Raw genomic sequence first — 20,319 nt, forward strand, 5'->3', positions numbered from 1 at the left:
ACTCCAAGTGGGGGCTGGGCTCCAATGGCAGCAAGAAAGTAGTGTTGAATCTATTTATTATATATTAGTAGATATGACGTTTCTCCATGTTGGTCAGGCTGATCTTGAACTCCTGACCTCAAGTGATCCACCTAACTCAGCCTCCCAAAGTGCTGGGATTACAGGTATGAGCCATGACACCCAGCTGAACTATTGAGTTAAAGCTGAAATGAGCTAAGACTTTGTGGGACTGTTGGGAAGGCATGACTGGTTTTGAAATGTGACGACATGAGATTTGGGAGGGGCCAAATCTCCCAAATACGGCCCCTCCCAAATCTCATGTCCTCACATTTCAAAACCAATGTGGAAGCCTAAGCACCACGGAGGCCTTAGCTAGCTTCATCTTGTTAATGTCCCCTTGGTCAAAGCAAGTCAGAACGTGAAGAATATGTTCAAACAGTGAGGAAGGAAAAGAATTTGTGACCATTTTGCAATCTACCAAACCACATTTTAGTTAATTCTTTTTTTTTTTTTTTTAGAGATGGAGTCTCACTTTGTAACCCAGGCTGGAGTGCACTGGCACCATCTTGGCTCACTGCAACCTCTGCCTCCTGGGTTTAAGTGATCCTCCCACCTCAGGCTACCAAGAGCTAGGATTACAAGCGTGCATCACCATGCCCAGCTAATTGTTGTATTTTTAGTAGAGATGGGGTTTCACCACATAGGCCAGGCTAGTCTCCAACTCCTGACCTCAAGTGATCTGCCCACCTCAGCCTCCCAAAGTGCTGGGATACAGGTGTGAACCACGATGCCCCACCTAGTTAATTCTATTAACATGATTTATCTATCTAACTGAATAGATTTCTCCACAAAGTTAAAAGTATTAAAGAAAATGGATCATGGGAAAATTACATAAATTACATACTAATTTCTTATTACGAAGTAGCATGAGATTAGCTAGAAACTGAGTTCTAGCCACAGTCCATTTTGTAGCAATGTGACTTTGAGCATATAGTTTAGCTGGTGAGTTAGTGCTTTTCACCTTTAGAGTGAGGAAGTTGGGTTATCTCTGAGGTTTCTCTTAGAATACCAAGATGTTGGATTATCTCTGAGGCTCCTCTTATCATTCCATTATTAGTAGAAAGAAATTTGACATGAGATGAATAAAAGCAAGCTGCTTTATCCTGAAGAATTTTCCAACAAAATTTGTTTAAATCCAACAAAAAGACAGGAATTTCTAGCTCAAGAATGTGAGCTCTAAGTATTCCCAGATTTGGACTTTGGGTATTTAATCTCCAGGGAACTTTCATCTTCTCTAAAAACTTCTATTTGTCCACTCAGTCTTCGACCAGACATCCAGGTTTACTGCGAAGTGCTGATACCTGTGGACTGGAGCTTTACTTCCTTGCCTTGCCATGTTGTTCTCCTGACTGCCCCCATTAACTTTGACCTCACTGAGGCAGACCGTCTTCTTGTTCCTAGTAGTTAGGAGAGTGTCACATATCAGTAATCAATAAACATTAGTTGAATGAATGGAATACAATTGAGCCGATTTTCCATTAACAGCAGAGAACTATGTTTCTTTGAGGACTATCACAGTGTATTTTCAGGACGCTGGAAAACAGTGGAGGTGGTACCTAGAGCCAGAGTTAGCGGTTTTCTACCTTAAGCAGAGTGGTTTGATTTGCTTTGGCTGCGGAGAGGGGAGGCAGGTGCTCTGTATGCTTCACCTCCTCTAAAAGGCAAATCAGAGATCTTGTGCTGCTTGGAATAGAAGAAGGCAGCGAGGAAGTGCAAGTTCAGCCACCCTCAGGGCAACAGTGATCTGGAGGGCTCAAGGTGCTTCAATGGGGGGCGCTCTGATGTTAAACTTAGAAATGGTGCCAGCTTTCCCAGCAGCAGGGAGGCCACTCCATTAATGCAGCCTGTAGGTCTCCATATCCTTCTATAGCCCATCTCTCATGAACAGAGTGAGCTCCCGGAGGGAAACAGGGAGGAAAACACCTCCATCATGTGCACCCGAGAAAACCGTCACTTGGATAATCAGATCAGCTGCTGATGACTGACTGTTTTAATCACTGACTTTGCATTGAGGGCCTGACATTATATGGTCCTGGGTTTTGGCTGAGATTGCTTCTGAAGAAAAGAGATTAAAAGGAGCAAATCCATATTGGACCATGGAATTTCTTCCATTTACCGTAAATAAGCAACAATAACAACAACAAGAAAGCATATTAAATAGCAAAGAAAAAAGTCCTTTTCATTTTCATGGATTCACAATAGAACTACTAAATTTAGTACAAGATATGTTATTGATTAACTCAGTGATGTGATACTAGAAATCAGTCTTGCAGGGAAAAAAACTGATTTAGAAAAATTATGTTAGAGATTCATGTTCATTTTAAACCTCAAAGTGTGACTGGTAATGAAAAGTTGAGGCCCTATGCTTCTGATTAAAATTGATTTAGAGGTAGTCTTTCCCAAAACCAAGAAAATTCAGTAGAAATCTCTAGTATCTCTCTAATGTGGTTTTTCCCAATTAATTAATTAATTTACCCTTAATTATTCCACATAATGCTCCTGTGATGGAGGAAAGTGGTGAAGTTACTGCCGTCTTAATGAGAAGGAACATGAGGCAATGGGATGTGAAATGATCTCTTGAGTCACGGAGGGAGCCCACACTGAACTCAGGAGGGAACGCACAAAGTGGGGAATCTTCCTCTTCTGTGCAAAGATGGGTTTCTCACAAATAAGCAGATTGCTACTTTTCATTTTCCATCAAAGTCAGCCTCCTTAACTTAAAGCAGGAGGAAGTTACGCTCTGCACAGAGTTATCTGCAGGCTTTCAGGACACGCAGCTACCACGCAATATAGAACCTGCATTTCCAAATCTTGAATATTTACAAAGAGTTTCCGAAAAAGAGAAAAACGTGGTTATATATAAACATACAATAAACTTTATCTTATGACTGGCTGCATCTGAACTGTTTATTTTTCTGTCTTCCAAAAGGATCCAGAAATGTTTAAGTTGGGAACATATTTTCAAAGCATGGTACAGGCAATGCATTGTGATTGCTCACAAATATTCCTTTTTAAATGTTTAAAACTGTTTCTTCTGAACAGTCTTGAGGGATCGAACCAAATGAATGTTTTGGTGGCTATAACACACTTCTGGGTCCTAAAGCGCTTTATTTCAAGAATAAGAAGACAGAGAAAATATAATCAGAATAAATTCGGAAAATGAAGGAGTAGGTGCTCTTAATAAATTGGCAGATAGACTGTGAAATCCCATCCGAAGAGCAGCCACCACGGCATTCTGCAGCGTGGTCCTCATTCAAATTCATGGAAGAATGAATCATCAGTGTTTGAAGTGCCTCAGAGCAAGGATGAACGTGACAGAGAAGGGCTCGCTGGAGGCATGAATTCGGCTTTGTGTGGCAGGGTTGCTGACATCCAGTTTATTTACTTTGGAACTATTCAGAAGGAACCATTAAGAGGAAGAAAAAAGGAAGAAAAACAGAGTATAAGCAGATGTCTCCTTTTCAGTTTTTTTTAACACGCACTCTGGGTGACTGGACACAGTTGCTTCCGTTGGTCAGTAAAAGCCTTCATTGTACTGTAGCTGGTGGCTTGCTGGATGACAAACAGGAGCAGACTGCATCGGTGGAGCTCCTCCCCTGCACGCTGTGATAGTCAGGGTTTAGGCCTTGAGAGCTTCTCCTTTTCATGAACATTGCTTGGGAAAAAAAGCCTTTCAGCCCCAGCTTAGAGGGATGAGGTTCAAGTCCATGATATTGGTAGAGAAATCAAATTGTCTTCCCAGCTGTTAGGGACTGAATTGCATCCCTTTCAGATTCCTCTGTGGAAGTCCCCAGTACTTCCGAATGTGACTGTGTTTGGAGATGGGGGTCTTTAAATGTGTAATTAAGTTAAAACAAGTCCATTAGCCTGGGCCCTGATCCAACCAGGCTGCTGTCCATATAAGAACAGGAGATTAAGACACTCCTGGAGAGACCAGGGGTGCACTCGGAGGGAAGGCTCCATGAGGACGCAGTGAGATGGCAGCTGTCTGAAAGCCCAGGAGGAGGCTTCAGAAGGAAACCAAACCTGCCGACAGCTGGATCCTGGCCATCCAGTCTCCAAGGCTGTGAGAAAATAAATTTTTGTTGCGTAAGCCACCCAGTCTATGGTATTTTGTTAAGGCAGCCCTGGTGAACTAGCAGATCAGTTTTGGACCATGTGCCGTTCATCGCTCATTGGGAATTCATCAGACTTTCTATGTCCGGATATACAACGGCAGTTCAGTGATATGTGTTGAGTGAATGAATGGACGTTCTTCCTTTTTGCAGTTTCTTTATTTTCTGAAACAGGCCAGCTTGTTATTATGTCCATCATAGGGTTGGAGTTGGAAGTACCTGTGAAATGCTTAGCACATCCACTGGCACATGGTAAACACCAAACAGTATTTGTTCCAATGATTTTTACTATTAAGCTTTCTATTCATTTTTATCATTTGGTGGTGTTATAGAAAACAACTCTTAAGCTAGTCAGTGAGACACATTCATGAGCACCATGAATATTTTACTCCTGCAGTTTCAATAGAACATGGGCTATTTTTCTCTAATGGACTGACTTTGCTTTGTGGACCAGAAAATCATAGAAATTAGAAATGGATGAGATGGGCCCCATCACATCAGGTTTATCCTTTAATGGCTGGATTAGGTGGTTTTATCACTGTTTGGTGTATTATATAAGGGGTGGGGATGGAGGATGGGAGGAACAAACCGATGTTCTTCCCTTTTCTCAATTTCCCACTTCTGAAGTCCCAGCAAACACATCGGACTCAAAGCAGGCAGAACTTGGGCCTAACTGTGCATTAGGGTGGAGGGAGGGAAGAAGGCTACATTCCTCAAGTATAATCAGTGACAGAACTTTCACAATTTGTGTCTGAACAAGTCTTCCACTATGGATTAGATTTTACTTCTCTGCTCGACAACTTTCTTAGCTTTATTCAATTACCTTCAGCCAGTCCCCTTTTCTCAATCTTCCACGGTAAAAGCCCCCAAATAAAGTCCACAGAGCTAACTTTTGTGCTTTCTATATTTCATGATTATAGAGCCAGTCTGCTGCATGCTCCATTAATCTCTCAAACCAGCCTCAGACTTGGGCTGCTATGAAAAGTGTTTCCAATTTTAACCTGTCTGCATTCCATGAGGCTTTGTTTATGAAACTGACACTGTCCCAGAGGGCCCGACGGCCCTTCAGCTTCCCTTGTGTCATTTCCATTTCATCACTGGGTTATTATTAATCGGAGGCTTCTCATTGTTGATTACATATGCATTTGGATCTTGCAGCCCCTGTAGGCAGGGAGCTGTGGACAGCCCGCCTGCTGTCCTTTGTGCTTCCCGTAACCCCTACTCCCACATGAGTGGAACATGCCGCATAATGAGCTGATGGGATGGCAGCAGCTGGCCACACGTCCATTTTCACCTTCCATCAGTCCATTCATCCGTATCGCCTCTTTTTTATTTTCTCTCCTTGATTATGTTTTCTTCTGAGCAGTGTAGTGTAGCATTTCAAGATTGACGAGTATGCCATCAGGAAGGCAGGCAGAGAGGGAGAATGTCTTAAATTTTTAATTCTGAAATGCTCTACGCCACCAGAAACAGCAAACAGGGCAGGTTCAGCAAGTTGGGGGTGGGAAACACAGCACACAGAGGATGCGTGAGCTCACAGCAGTGACTGTGATAAGGAGGGTTAAGACAGATGCCAATGAGGGAAGAGAAATGCAGGCACTATTCCCAGCCAGCTTCAGCCCTGAAAGCAAATGGTGCCAGCCCGGAAGGCTGCTGACAAGGGAAGAGAGAGAGAAAAAGGGGTCATGGAAGAGAAGATGAGAAAGAAATCTAGAAAATGTGGTTGTAACACCAGCCTTCCAGTCTCTCATTCTTCTGTAAAGGATGCTCTGCCCTTTACAGAAGAATGGGGGATGGTCAGCTCCAGCACAGCGGGGGAGTTCGCCCCAGAATCTCCTCCCTGGCAATTGAAATTTCCTGCAGTGGCCTAAAGCGAAAGAATTTTTGTCTAGTGTTTTTTCAATGGGATTTTAATAGAAGCTTGGAACCACATTAGGGTGACAAGCATGTTGGGGATTTTACAGCGTGCAGTAGCATGGGGAGACCTGAGGATGGGGATTGCCTACTGCGTCCCACAGCTTGCCACTTTTTGTCTTTGTTTTCCAGTGAGCTTTTTATTAAGTATAATATACTCAAATAAAATGCACAAATCATAAATATATAGATCAGCGTCTTTTCCGCAGAGTGAACACATCATACCCCTGTAACCGGCAGCCAGATTAAGAACTCCATACTCCCAATGGCCCAGAAGCCCTCATTGAATACTGCTCCTTTTCCTCCCCAGCAAGTGTAACCACTGTCCTATTTCCAATAGGATAGATTAGTTTCACCAGTTTTTGAAATGTATACAAATGAAACAGTAAGGCCAATTTTGTGTTTGGCTTCTTTTATTCAACATTATCCTTGTGAGAGTCATCCAGGCTGTTTGTGGGTACAAATAGTCTGTTCATTTTTGTTGTTGTCTTATACTCTACTGTATGAACAGTCTACATTTAATGTTTACCCATTGTACTGTTCATGGACCTACGGGTAATTTCCAGTTTGGGGCCATTATGAATATTGCTCAGAACATTCTAGTGCTTGTGTTTGTTGTTTTTGGATGTGCATACGCATTTTTGATGAGTATTTAACTTGAAGTGAAGTTTCTGAGTCATAAAACATATCTATGTTTAGCTTTCTTTCTTTCTTTCTTTTTTTTTTTTTGAGGTAGAATTTCACTCTTGCCACCCAGCAGAAGTGCAATGGTGTGATCTCGGCTCACTGCAACCTCTGCCTCCTGGGTTCAAACAATTTTCCTGCCTCAGCCTCCCAAGTAGCTGGGATTACAGGCAACCTCCACCATGTTCAGCTAATTTTTGTATTTCTAGTAGAGATGGGGTTTCACCATGTTGGCCAGGCTGATCTCAAACCCCTGACCGCAAATCATCCATCCACCTTGGCCTCCCAAAGTGCTGAGATTACAGGCATGAGCCACCACACCCAGTCATATGTTCAGCTTTCATAGATAAATGTAAATAGCTTTACACAGTGGTTGTAAAAATTTGCACTTCCATCAATTGTCTTCTTCATTTTAGTCATTCCGAAAGATGTGATACAATTTGCCTTTGAGATTCAAAGAACTGAGTAATTTTTTTCCTTAGTGGAAACATCATTGAGCTGGTTGATATATGCTCTTTTTGTTCTGCTGCCAGGGCAGCTTGTAGGACTCTATCTGCCTGGAAACATGTAATGCCTAAAACGGAATGATATGAAAACAATATGAAGCAAGGACTCTGACCTCAAAGAGCTCACGCTCAACTTGGAAAGATAGTAACTCTACACATGACACTAGCAAGCCACAGTGAAGTACTGAAGTGTTTGGGAGTAATGGTAAATGTTTGCTTAATGTTTCTTAAATGTTGGTACTAAAGGTCAAATGCAAACAGTGAAATCAGTCCCTGCGTAAAAAGAAATGAGAGATGGCAGAACATTGGTGCTGGGAAAAGTCTCAGGAAAGAAATGGAACTTTGCTTAGCCGTTTGAATGTAAAATGTATGCAGATGAAGAAAACTGGAATATTTCAAAACTTTTTTTTTGGCAGGCACATTGTATGTTTATGACAATAAGCAAATATCTTACTATTGATAGTGACCTAAATTGCTGGCTTTGTCACTTAGCATCAGAAACACAAGTTACATGGACCATCTCATTGAACATTTCAGAACTCTTTGAAGTTTCTAATTAGCTGTAACTTTAGTGCATTAGCTTTTAGTTCATTTAACTTTTTTAGTTAGGGCATTTTTTTAGCTAGTGCATTTAACTTTTAGTGCATTTTTAGTTAGCACATTTGCTTTTTTTTTTAGTGCATTTAACTTTTCTTGTATTAGCTGTAACTTTAGTGATTTGATCAAGAGAGTAATTGCGCTTTGAAATTAGGGGATGTTGAAAACATGGTTTGTATGCCATCAGCTGTTTGCGGTGAGGAAATGGATTCTACAAAATCTGCCTCCCATTCCTGATTTCAAAACATTGAAGTAAATTTTACTTTTCTTGTAGGTACTTAAGAAGGAGAACTGTTGCAATTATATATCACTAGAAAGGTCTTTATGACCCATATAACTTAGCGGGTAAATTTTTTTTTTTTTGAGACGGAGTTTCGCTCCTTACCCAGGCTGGAGTGCAATGGCATGTTCTTGGCTCACTGCAACCTCCACCTCCTGGGTTTAGGCAATTCTTCTGCCTCAGCCTCCTGAGTAGCTGGGACTACAGGCGTGCGCCACCATGCCCAGCTAATTTTTTGTATTTTTAGTAGAGACGGGGTTTCACCATGTTGACCAGGATGGTCTCGATCTCTTGACCTTGTGATCCACCCGCCTCGGCCTCCCAAAGTGCTGGGATTACAGGCGTGAGCCACCATGCCCAGCACTTAGCAGGCAAATCTTTTAAAAAATCTCTTAGTAGGAAATTTGACAGAGAGGGCTTCTTGCTTCTAAATATTAATTTTTACTCTGTGCCTTCAGATAGCAAAATCTTGGGCAACATCTCCTACCAAGAAACGACATTTCCCAGCCTTTTTGGTAACTTGGTGAGCCCATGTAACTGAGTTCTGCCCAAAGTAATACAGACAGAAGTATAGTGTTGAAGCCTACCTAAAAGCCAGTGGGGGCTGGGCACAGTGGCTCACACCTGTAATCTCAGCATTTTGGGAGACTGAGGTGAAAGGACTGCTTGAGATCGAGAGTTTGGAACTAGCCTGTGCAACAGAAGGAGACCTCGTTTTTACAAAAAAGAAGAAGAAATACAAAAATAAGATGGATATGGCGGCATACACCTGTATTCCTAGCTATATGGAAGGCTGAGGAGGATCACTTGAGCCCAGGAATTCGAGGCTACAGTGAGCTATGATTGCAGCTTGGGTGACAAGCAAGATCCTATTTCTAGAAAAAAGAAAAGCAAAGAAAAGAAAGAAAAGAAAAGAGTCAGTGGGCAAAGCCATTCTCCTTCCGTCCTGCCTGGAACTTCAATAGCCATTTGGGACTGTGAAGTCACCTTTTGAAAGACAGCAGAAAAATAGTTCTGTGTCTAGGAACATGGGTGTTTCTAACTCTGTAAGAAGCCAGCTACCATAAAGTCACCATGCTAGAAAGACCACACGGAAGTAAAGATGCCCATGAAATGCTCCAATCTGTTTAAATATTGATGGCTCAGATACCAAACACAGGAGTGAGGAAGTCAAGAGGATCCTAACCCCAGCCACTATCTGACAGGAGAGACCCTGAGCACGAACCACCTAGCTGAGCCCAGACAACCCTCATTACTATGGCCAGGTGTGGTGGCTCATGCCTATAAATCCAGCACTGCAGGAGGCTGGTGGGGAGGATGCTTGAGCCCAGGAGTTGAAGACCAGCCTGGGTGGCATGATGAGACCCCATCTCCACAAAAAAATTAATAAAATTAGCGAGGTGTGACAGTGTGTGCCTGTGGTCCCAGCTACTCAGGAAGTTAAAGTTGGAGATTCATTTGATCCCAGGAGATCAAGGTTACAGTGAACCATGATTATGCCACTGCACTCTAGCCTAGGTGACAGAGTGAGACCCTGTCTCAAAAAAAAAAAAAAAAAAAAAGGAAAAGGAAAAACCAAAACTCTCAGAACAGTGAAAGATAATATAAAATGACTGTTGTAGTTTTAAGTCACTGAATTTTAAGATGATGTGTTCACAGTAGTATAAAACTAGATCAGCCTAACAAGCTGAATGTCAGGGCTCTGAGATGCCATTTCTTCCTGCCCCACATCTATGCTTAGATACCTGCAGAGATGCCTCTGGTAGGTGGTCCTTCCCAGTTCACCTGAACACTTCCAGGAACAGAGATTCACTGGCCTTGGGAAGCCTGGATAGTTTTTCATCTGCTCTGAAAGCTGAAATTCTGCCTCCCTGTGACATTCACCTCTTGATCTTAGCTCAGGTGTGTGGGCCCATTCAGAGCAAGCCAGAGTCCTCCTCCACAAACAACCTTGAAATTACCTAAAGACATCTTTCTTGCTTCTGGTGGGTTTTTGCTTCTCTAAATGCTAAGTATTGCTTTCTTATGTCATTAATCCCTTCCTGAGCACCCCTGAAGAGCTAAGAGTGAGAGAAAATTGTATAAAATGAAAAACGTTTTGTGCAGAGAAATCTTCATATTTCTAGATGTAATAGAAGGTGAAAAGGCAAGATGTGACATTATGTATTCACTAGAATTATAATTATATAAAATAAACCTATGAAATAGGCTTCAAGGAAATATTCCCAATAGCAATATTTCACTAAAAGAGTGATTTTCTACCTGATTTTCAAAACTTTGTATACCATTGTTAAATCCTTACTTGCGTATGATGCATTTGAGCTCTTCTAAAGAGGGAAAGGATGCTTTTCAGCCTAGGGAAGGTGCAGACACTAATGAAGGAGACATCCAGGCTTTTCAGAGATGTGGCTTGCCACAAGTGTGCCACACTTACTCTCAAGGGCTTGTTTACCACGTCTACAAAGAAACAAAATGAGTGTATTTAGTGCCCTTGCCCAAGGTCAGACAGTCAAGCTGACCTCTCAGGTGGCTGCCCACAAGTCAGTTTATCTCAAACAAGTAAACCAAATTCACTGTTTCCAGACCACCTGATTTTTCTCTCCCTTTTCTCCTTTCTCTTATGAATCCTGTATTTGCCTTGGTTCATTGGCAGTCTATGGATTATCTTACTTGTAAGAATAAATTTTGCAAGCGAAAAACTAAAAATCTCTTTTTTAAAAAATATATATAAAGAAAAGCAAATCTTCAATGACTCCCCATTTCTTTCTTTTTTTCATTTCAAGTTCTGGAATACATGTGCAGAACATGCAGTTTGTTACATAGGTATACATGTGCCATGGTGGTTTGCTGCACCCATCAGCCCATCATCTAGGTTTTAAGTCCCGCATGCATTAGGTATTTGTTCTAATGCTCTGCCTCCCCTAGCCCCCCACCCCCCTAATAGGCCCTGGTGTGTGATGTTGCCCTCCCTATGTCCATGTGTTCTCATCATTCAATTCCCACTTATGAGTGAGAACATGTGTTTGGTTTTCTGTTTCTGTATTTGTTTGCTGAGAATGATGGCTTCCATCTTCATCCCTGCAAAGGACATGAACTCATCCTTTTTAAAATGGCTGCAACAACTCCCCATTTCACAACATCAAAAATAGAAGCTGCTCACCACCATTTATTCAAGTTCATTTCATGTTTCTTTCTAACATTCTGGCAAAGTTTATTCATTTGTCCCCTGAATATGACCAACAAATGCTTATTTGTTTCTATCCATCCTCAACACGTCTGTGTGGGTTTCTTTAAGGATCCAAGCTCAAATTCCTCCTGTATGTGTGTGTATACAGTTATAAGCCAAGACCTGGTAGTTCATGAACAGTAATGTCACAACCATTCAACTGTTTGATAGTAAAATATCACATACTCTATTCAAAGGGCCCCATTGCTATCAGGATAGAACCAAAACTTTGCTATTGGGATTTATGTTATGTGAGAACAGGAAGGAACATTGAAGAGACATTCAGAGCAGCCATTCATTTTATAAATAGAGGCACCAAGGCCCAGAGAGAGTAGGTTACTGTTCAGCTCACACAATTAGTAGCATGAAACAGGACCTTGAGTTCAGGGCTGTGCTGGGCCAGCTTGTTACAGCTTGAGACCCAGTTTTCAACTTTTCAGAAATTTTTTCAGCCAGTTGGGGTATTTACACCATCGGAATCAACAGACTGCAAATCAGGGCATTCTTCTCTTCTCCAGTCCCTGGAGAGCTGGTTGTCAAGCATTTATCAGAACATCATTGACCTTGATTTTCTCTCCATTTTTTTGAGAGTTTGAATAGAGGTCCCTTAGGTTTCTCTTTTTTCTCTGTCATAGTAGCCAGCACTTGCTTGTCACTCAGCAGGGTACAGTTTCCACAACATCTAGACTTGCCTATCCATCTGTCTGCTTCCCATCTCCACCTGGAATTCTTGCAGTCAACTGAAAATTGACTGCAAAATCAAACAGTTGATTCCCCACCAGCCACTTCCAGCCTGCCACTGTCCCAATACCATCCATTACTATTTCTCCAGGTATTTGCTCTGGAAAGCTGGAAATTGCCTCTTGATTATTCCTCCTTTTTCCTTATCTTTTGGATTGAATTGTGCCCCTGCACCCCTCCTAAAATAGATACCTGTGACTGTGACCTTATTAGGAAATAGGGTCTTTGCAGATGCAATTAAGATGTAAATTGAGTTAATTTTATAGGATGATGAGCCTTTAATCCAATATGACTGGTGTCCTTATGAGAAGAGACACAGAAAGAGATGTGCATGTAATGACAGAAGCAGAGATCAGAATGAAGTATCTATAAGCCAAGGGATGCCAAAGATTGCCAGCAATCATCGGAAGCCAAAAGAAAGGCACCAAACAGATTCTCCCTAGAGCTTTCAGACAGATCATGATCCTGCTGACACTTTGATTTCAGACTTCTGGCCTCCAGAACTGTGAGGAATAAATTTCTCTTATTTTAAGCCACCCAATCTGTAGTCGTTAGTTATAACAGCCCCAGGAAATAATACACCCCCCAACCCTCACTCCCTCCATGTTCGATGCATCAGCAAGGCTTTGAATCATGTCTCTAAATAGAACTGGGATCTACTTCTCTGCCACCACTTTAATTCAGGCTACCTTCATCTCTACCTTGGCCACTGCCACCTTTTCTTCACTAGCCTAGACTTGACCCCTCCATTCCATTCAGAAGGATCCACACATATAGCATATCTTCTCCTGCTTGGAAGTCTGATTTCTATTGCTGTTAGCATAACCCTCAAATGACTTAACATGGCTTACAAGATGCTAGCTGATCCTGGAAAGGGCATCTCAGTAAACATTCTCACCTCCTGTGTTCCAGCTGTAACTGTCTGCTGCTTTTTTTTCCTTCAGTTCCTCAAATTTGACAAATTCCTTTCCATCTCAGGTCTTTGCAAGAAGTATTTACTCTGCCTAGGGAACTCTCTATTGCTTTTCTCCTACTTACTACTTTTCTAACTACCAGTTCCTTCTTTTAAAGTTTGGAGAGTCTGTCCCTCCACCAGAATAGTCTCTTCCTTCCCAGAAGTGGCCTACAACGTAAATTTTCCATTCTCATACCAAGTCATGGAATCCAATTCCCTTCCCCTTGAACGTAAGCTGGCTGGCCTCCTAGCTCACTGGCAGCCAACAGCAATTGTTAAAAGTTTTGTTGTGTGACTTTCCTGCCTAGGTCCAAAGCATCATGAAGCTCCAACCTAATTTTCTTGGAATGCTTGGTCTGGGGGAAGCTGGCACCTTTGTAAGAAATCCAACAACCCTGAGACCATCAGGCTGAAAACAACCTGTTAGCTGCTCCAGTTGACAGTCCCATCTGAGCTTAGCCTTTTAGCCACTGCTACCACCAAACATGGGAGTGAAACTCTTTGGATCCTGTAGACCAGGCCACTCCCCTGCCACAGTCTGACTGAATTCCTGATTTACTGGGTCCATGAGGCATAATCTAACAGTTGTTTTAAATCATTACTTTTAGTTTGTCATGAAAAAATGGTAATGGGAGCCACCTCCATAGTAGTTATTCACAACTCCCAAAGGTTGACATGTTGGTCTGCCATCGGTGACATGGGAAGCTCTGTGACAGCAGGGACCATGCCTGTCTTCCTCACTACTGTATCTCCAACAGCTAACGTAGGATTTGCTATGCTGCAGGTGCCCAATAAAGGTAAAAGAGTAAAGGTACTTAATAAAGGTAAGACATAGGATTTGCTATGCTGTAGGTGCCCGTTAAAGGTAAGACAGTCCCAAAGTCTTAGTATGGTTTTAGGGTACTTAAAAGTGTTTAAAGCTTGACACTGCACAAAGACTTCTGGGATCCCCTATGTTAACCAAAGGAAGGAATGAGCTCTTCCCATCTCAGCCTCTTATAATGGAATCTGACATTTGCAATTTCAGTCACAAGGAAATAACTTAGAACTAATTTCTTTCAGGCTTCTAAACTGACCAGTCTTATTCATAATCTTCTACTGAGATGACAAAATGTATTATAAGTTATAGCAATATCTTTGGAAAGCTGCAGTAATTTGGTAACATTAAATGTCAGGAAGTAGCTTCATATTAAAACTGATCAAAGACTATGATTAAAGAGAGACCATCCAATATCAATAAGAGACAAACACAATTTCTTATTTTTTCACCACCAATTTTAATAAACTCATTAACCCTTGTGATGATGTTTCTGCCAGTGGATCTTAGAGAAATTTACAATACTTGAACTGACCCACATTCACCTTAAAATAGAATAGGAAGTATCAGCCTCATTTACATAATTGTTTTAGATTCTCGAGACAGAAATAATTTTCAGGGTTGTCTTGTCTGTGCATAATCTGCAATTCAAACTAGAGGCTTCAGAATTTTTTTCTTTCAACTTCCTTGTGATAAGAATCCAACCTGTCTCCTGAGGTTAAATCTTGCCTGATATGTTTTATCAAAATCTGATCTTTTGTTGCAAGATGATTCTGACCAACCTAAAATTAGACTGTGAGCATGATATCTCTTTACGTCTTCAGAATCCTTCTCTAAAGGTTTGTGAGAATGTTACCAACCACCAATTTTTCTCTAAAGCTTGGCCCTATCATATGTTCTCACATATAGTCATCTTACATAGGTGCTTAATAAATGTGTGATTAAATTACTAATAAAAGTCACTCAGAAGATGAATCATATAGGTATACATTGATTACTTTGGTTTTTTTTGGAATGTCAGTTATGCAGAACATTGATTACTTTGACTTCCCCTTTAAAAGGTATGAGTCACTTCTGATATATAATCTCTTATGTACTAAAAACAGTTTGTAGTTGGGAAATAGTTCAAACTTCATTTGAACTTTCTAGGAATCCTTCCCTCCCTTCCCACCCCTCCCTCCCTGTTTCTTTTCTTTTCTTTTCTCTTTTTTCTCCTTCCTTCCTTCCTTCCTTCCTTCCTTCCTTACTTTTCTTCCTTCCTTCCTTCCATCCTTCCCTCCTTCCTTCTTTCTTTCTTTCTTCTTTTTGAAACAAATTCTCGCTCTGTCACCCAGGCTGGAGTGCAGTGGCACAATCTTGGCTCACTGCAACCTCCACCTTCTGGGTTAAAGCGATTCTCTTGCCTCAGTCTCCCGAGTAGCTTGGATTACAGGTGCATACAACCATGCCTGGCTAATTTTTGTATTTTCAGTAGAGACAGGGTTTCACCATGTTGGCCAGGCTGGTCTTGAACTCCTGACCTCAAGGGATCCACCTGCCTCGGCCTCCCAAAGTGCTGGGATTACAGGCATGAACCATGATGCCTGGCCAAAAATTATTTCTCAGAGGTGATATTGATCAATGGATAAAGTCAGGAGGGGCTAGGCTATGTTGTATTAACAAATATCCCCTAAATACCATTTAATTATTTCTTGCCTGTATTACATGACCAATTTGAACTTGTGTGGGGTGTGTGTGTGTGTGTGTGTGTGTGTGTGTGTGTGTGTGTGTTGGGCAGAAGGAGGCAGTCCTTTAATCATTAGGAGCCTACACTTGACAGACATTCCGTCTTGGGATGTTTTCAAGACCACAAGGACAGGAAAAAGGGCACCTGGCAAAATGTGCAGTGGCTTGTGATGCTCCTACCTGGAAGTGATGCATGTCTCATGTTCTCACAATTCATTAGCCAAAGAAGTGACGTGGCCATGACAATTTTCAAAGGATGTAGAGTACTGCAAGCCCTCCGTGAGCCTGGAAGGAGCAAGAATCAGAATATTTGTGAACAGCTGAAATGACTACCACAAATTAGAAAGTGACCCAGGGCTTCCCAAACAATCAAGCAATCACCCGTTAGAAGGAATAAATATTCCAGACTTCCTTTCTCTTACTTTATGTTTATTTCCAAATGCCCAGCAGAAGGCAGTTAAAGTTTCAAATAAACATGAACTCCTTGGAAACAGTTGATTTGTGTTTACATGGGAAGGTAGTATTCTGTATCTGATAGCATCTCTGTGGCTCTAGAGAAAACTATAGTTTGATATTAGAATAAACTACCAATCCTTTTTTTTTTTCAGATGGAGCCTTGCTTTGTCACCCAGCCTGGAGTGCAGTGGTGTGATCCTGGGTCATTGTAACCTTCGTTACCTGAGTTCAAGCAATTCCCCCACCTCAGCCTCCTGAGTAGCTGGGATTGCAGGTGTGCACCACCAAACCCAGCTAGTTTTTTTTTCTAGAAACGGGGTTTCACCATGTTAGCCAGGCTGGTCTCAAGCTCCTGGCCTCAAGTGATCCACCCACCTTGGCCTCCCAAAGCTCTGAACTGTAGGCAAGAGCCAACACGTCTGACCTACTACTCATTCTTTTTTTTTCTGAGATGGAGTCTAGCCTCTAGCTCTGTCACCCAGGTTGGAGTGCGCAGTGGTGTGATCTCAGATCACTGCAACCTCTGCCTCCCGGGTTCAAGGGATTCTCCTGCCTCAGCCTCCTGAGTAGCTGGGGTTATAGGCACCTGCCACCATGCCCAGCTACTTTTGTATTTTTAGTAGAGATGGGGTTTCACTGTGTTGGCCAGGCTGGTCTCAGACTCCTGACCTTGTAATCCGCCCTTCTGGGCCTCTCAAAGTGCTGGGGTTACAATCATGAGCCACCATGCCAGGCCCCAAGCATTCTTTAAGAAGAAATGCTTAGGTTCTTGCTATCCAAAATTGTAGTATGGGACCAGCAGCATCAGTATCATCTGGGAGTTTGCTATAAATGCAGCTTCTCAGCACCGGATTAAAATATCTGGGAAATGACCATGAAATCAATGATATATCACGTTTAAAATTATATAATCAGAGTCTGACAGGTTTTTTTTTTTAACTGATCTTTTTAAAATTTAGATTTTCAAACTGTTATAAAGCTTACAACTAAAAAAATGTACAGTGATTAATCATAGGAGAAGCAAAACGCACTATATTTAAAAGTTGTGTGTGCATAATATTTTGTTTCATGAAGGCATCTCATGGGGCTGACATCTTAATTTTGTAGTTTCAAAGAGAATGACAGTTGTAAGATGCTGGCTTTAGGGAAGGGCAGATGATACAATATTGAGCACAACCTACATGTCTCACAACACTGAAAACCAAAACGTTCAGGTTTTCTCCACACTTCTTTGGATTAATGATCAGGTCCTCAAAGACAAACTTCCATTTCCAAACTTTATGGAATGCACACATTCTCACAGTCTATCTGAGACACCACCCATTCTGGGGAGAGGGTATTCTGGTGCATGTAAAAGACACACTATTCTTAACTTTAGCACAGTAGTACACATCAGAGGCAACAGTCATATTTGGTTTTTTTTTCATCCCTAAAAACAAGAATGTATCCACAAAAAAAAGTAGTCAGAATGAAGTAAAATTAAAGAAAATTAATTGGACAAAATTATTTCCTCCCTGAATTTGGGGAGGAAGAGTGGTACTTTTCAGGAAGTTTCAGCCAACATTATCCCAACCTCCCAGGAAAACAGAAACCTGATTTGGTGCTCAACAATAATGCCTAGATTTGTTTAATGCTTGTTGTGAAAATAATTTCACTCTAGATAAATTTTTAAGGTAATCACCACCTGGGGAGAGAAAGAAGACACAAACAAATTGCCATACATTTTGTGGCTCTATCTAATATAAATAAGACAATCTATCCACCAGTTTTATGATGCATTTTCCTTTATACATGGCTCCTTCTCAAAACTACGGCAGCAAGATACCAAAATCATTTAATGAGAAACATAAAACACATGCAGATAAGATAGGGAAATGTATGTGTATTCAGAATCACTAAGAGACACCTCAGTTATCATCCTTATAATTTAGACGTCTTGACACAGTTTTATTCCTTACTGTTTGTAGTAATTTTTCTGCTACTCCCAAAATAAGCGAGTTTTATCATCTGCAGATACATGATACTTGGATAGGGTGGTTATAGCCCTGCCTCCTCGCTTTTCTCAATCTAAAGAAAACCTGTTTCACAGGAAAGTAAATCATGATGCTTAACCAAAATACGAAAGATCAGACTGAGCAGAACTAAAAAAACTCTTTTGCTCTTCTAGTTTTCAAAAATGTGTTTTTGACATCTGCTTCCTGATCTGACCCTCAAGAAGTGGATCTGGTTATAAACAGATGATGTTTTACAGTACATGTGACCAAAGTTTAGCTGCTATAATATTCTTAACCAGGCTATGCAAGGTTTCTCACAAAACCAGAAAAGCTTCTCTCTCCCTATCATTCCCTTCCTGTACTGTTTTCAATTACTGGCTTCTCAATCATTCAGGAAACCACTGAGAACCATTAACAGGTTATTGGAATGCCCAGAGTGACTGCCCAAGGACAGGAAAAAGCACTGGCTCTTTTTAGAAGAACCTGGAAAAGCACAGGCAGACCACTGCTGCTGAGTTGGCAATGGATGATTTCCTTCTCACAGTGTACTGTACAATAGCTGTAATTTAATGGTTAATAGAACACAACATGCAGTCTGTCTTCAGGCCTCTGTGTTTCCTGTGGTATTTTCTTCCCAGGTTGGAATGTCTTTGCATAATCACATCTTATTCTCTTTTAACAGTTACCAACTCTTGGCTAGATACACTTACATAATACAGTCAGAATATTGTTTATTCACAGCAGTTTAGCCATTCTCACTATCATCAAACAGAACTAATTGCTGAGATGCTCATTCTAATGCACAGAACAGCTTGTCCTTTGTTATTTAGAAATTGTTTATATTGTTTATATTCTCTTTTAATTTGTTCAAGATATACTCATAATTCTTTAACTGAGATAGGACATTTCTTCTCATTTATTTATTTATTTTAGAGATGAGATCTCACTATGTTGCCCAAGCTGATTTTGAACTTCTGGCCTCAACCAGTCCTCCTGTCTCAGCCTCCCAAAGTGCTGGGATTACAGGTGTGAGCTATTGTACTCAGATATTTCTTCTAGTTTTAGGTCTCTATAATAAAATGATGCTTTTCTGTGATCCCTTAACATTGTCTACATGTATGTGCATGTTCATATTTGTTTTACTGTTGCCTAGTTTTCCAATTCATTCATTCTTTTATCCAATACATGTTAATTATCACTTTTCTAATTGCTAAGGGTACCTGAGTAAGCAGAGCAGACAAAACCCCCACCCTTAAGAAATTTGTATTGTTTTCAAGTTGTTGTAACTTTAGGGTTTTTTTTAAAAAATAAAAATTCCAAGTTGAGAAAACCAATCTGACAGCTACCTCCTTCACCAATATATGCATGTTATAGCCAGAATTCAGAAATAACATTTATGATCATTTATTTTGTCTGGCAATGTGGCAATCATTTTACATTTATTTTAGCTTATTTAATGCTCACAACTAGAAGGAGGCACTATTAGGATACCTATTTTACAGATGAAGAAAGTGAAAGTCAGAGAGAATAGTTAAGAGAAGGGTACAAGATTAAGTTCCCCTCGACCCTTAACCATTTCATATTCCAGGTGATGCTTTGCAGACATCTGAGGAATGGATAAATGAACGAATGCACGCACTTCTTGGAATTCCCATTCAGCTTGGCATAAACACTAACTGCTTAGATTACCCTAGAAAAATCTAGACATTTTGTGGGAAGAGAAGAGTGGGAAGGGTGGTAGGGAATTATTTTTTCGAGTGAGTTGAGGCAGATGATCTTACAGATGACTGGGTTCTATCCGGGCATGGTTGCCACATCTCAAAGACGAGAATAGGGCAGACACCGAGTTCTGTCCGCCCTGGGTAGCCTCTGAGATTCGAGCTCAACAGCAGAGTGCTGGAGGACAGTTCCTGCAGTCCCAGGAATCAGACTTGGAGGCAGGAGGAACTGGCTATCCTAAAGGCGATGTTCAACCGGGCAGCCGGAGCCCCAAGAAGGGCGAACCCAGGACTAATTGCCCCACAGCATGAGGGGAAGCGCCTGTAAAATTACATAGGATTTGGAAAGGTGTTAGGCACTCTTGTGCGGGTAAAGCTTCGCAAGGTCGTGGCAGGGGAAATTATTCATTTCCCTTCCCTATTCCCCTGCAGCATGGTCCCCGCAACCCCCCTCTCCTTCCCCATTCGCGTCTCCGAACTCTTCGCCTGCCCCACAGGCGTACGCACGCGCAGAGAGACTCCCAGACGTGG

This window comes from Sapajus apella, unplaced genomic scaffold, assembly GCF_009761245.1.
Source record: "Sapajus apella isolate SASKATOON/1434 unplaced genomic scaffold, GSC_monkey_1.0 scaffold65, whole genome shotgun sequence".
Taxonomy (NCBI): Eukaryota; Metazoa; Chordata; class Mammalia; order Primates; family Cebidae; genus Sapajus; species Sapajus apella.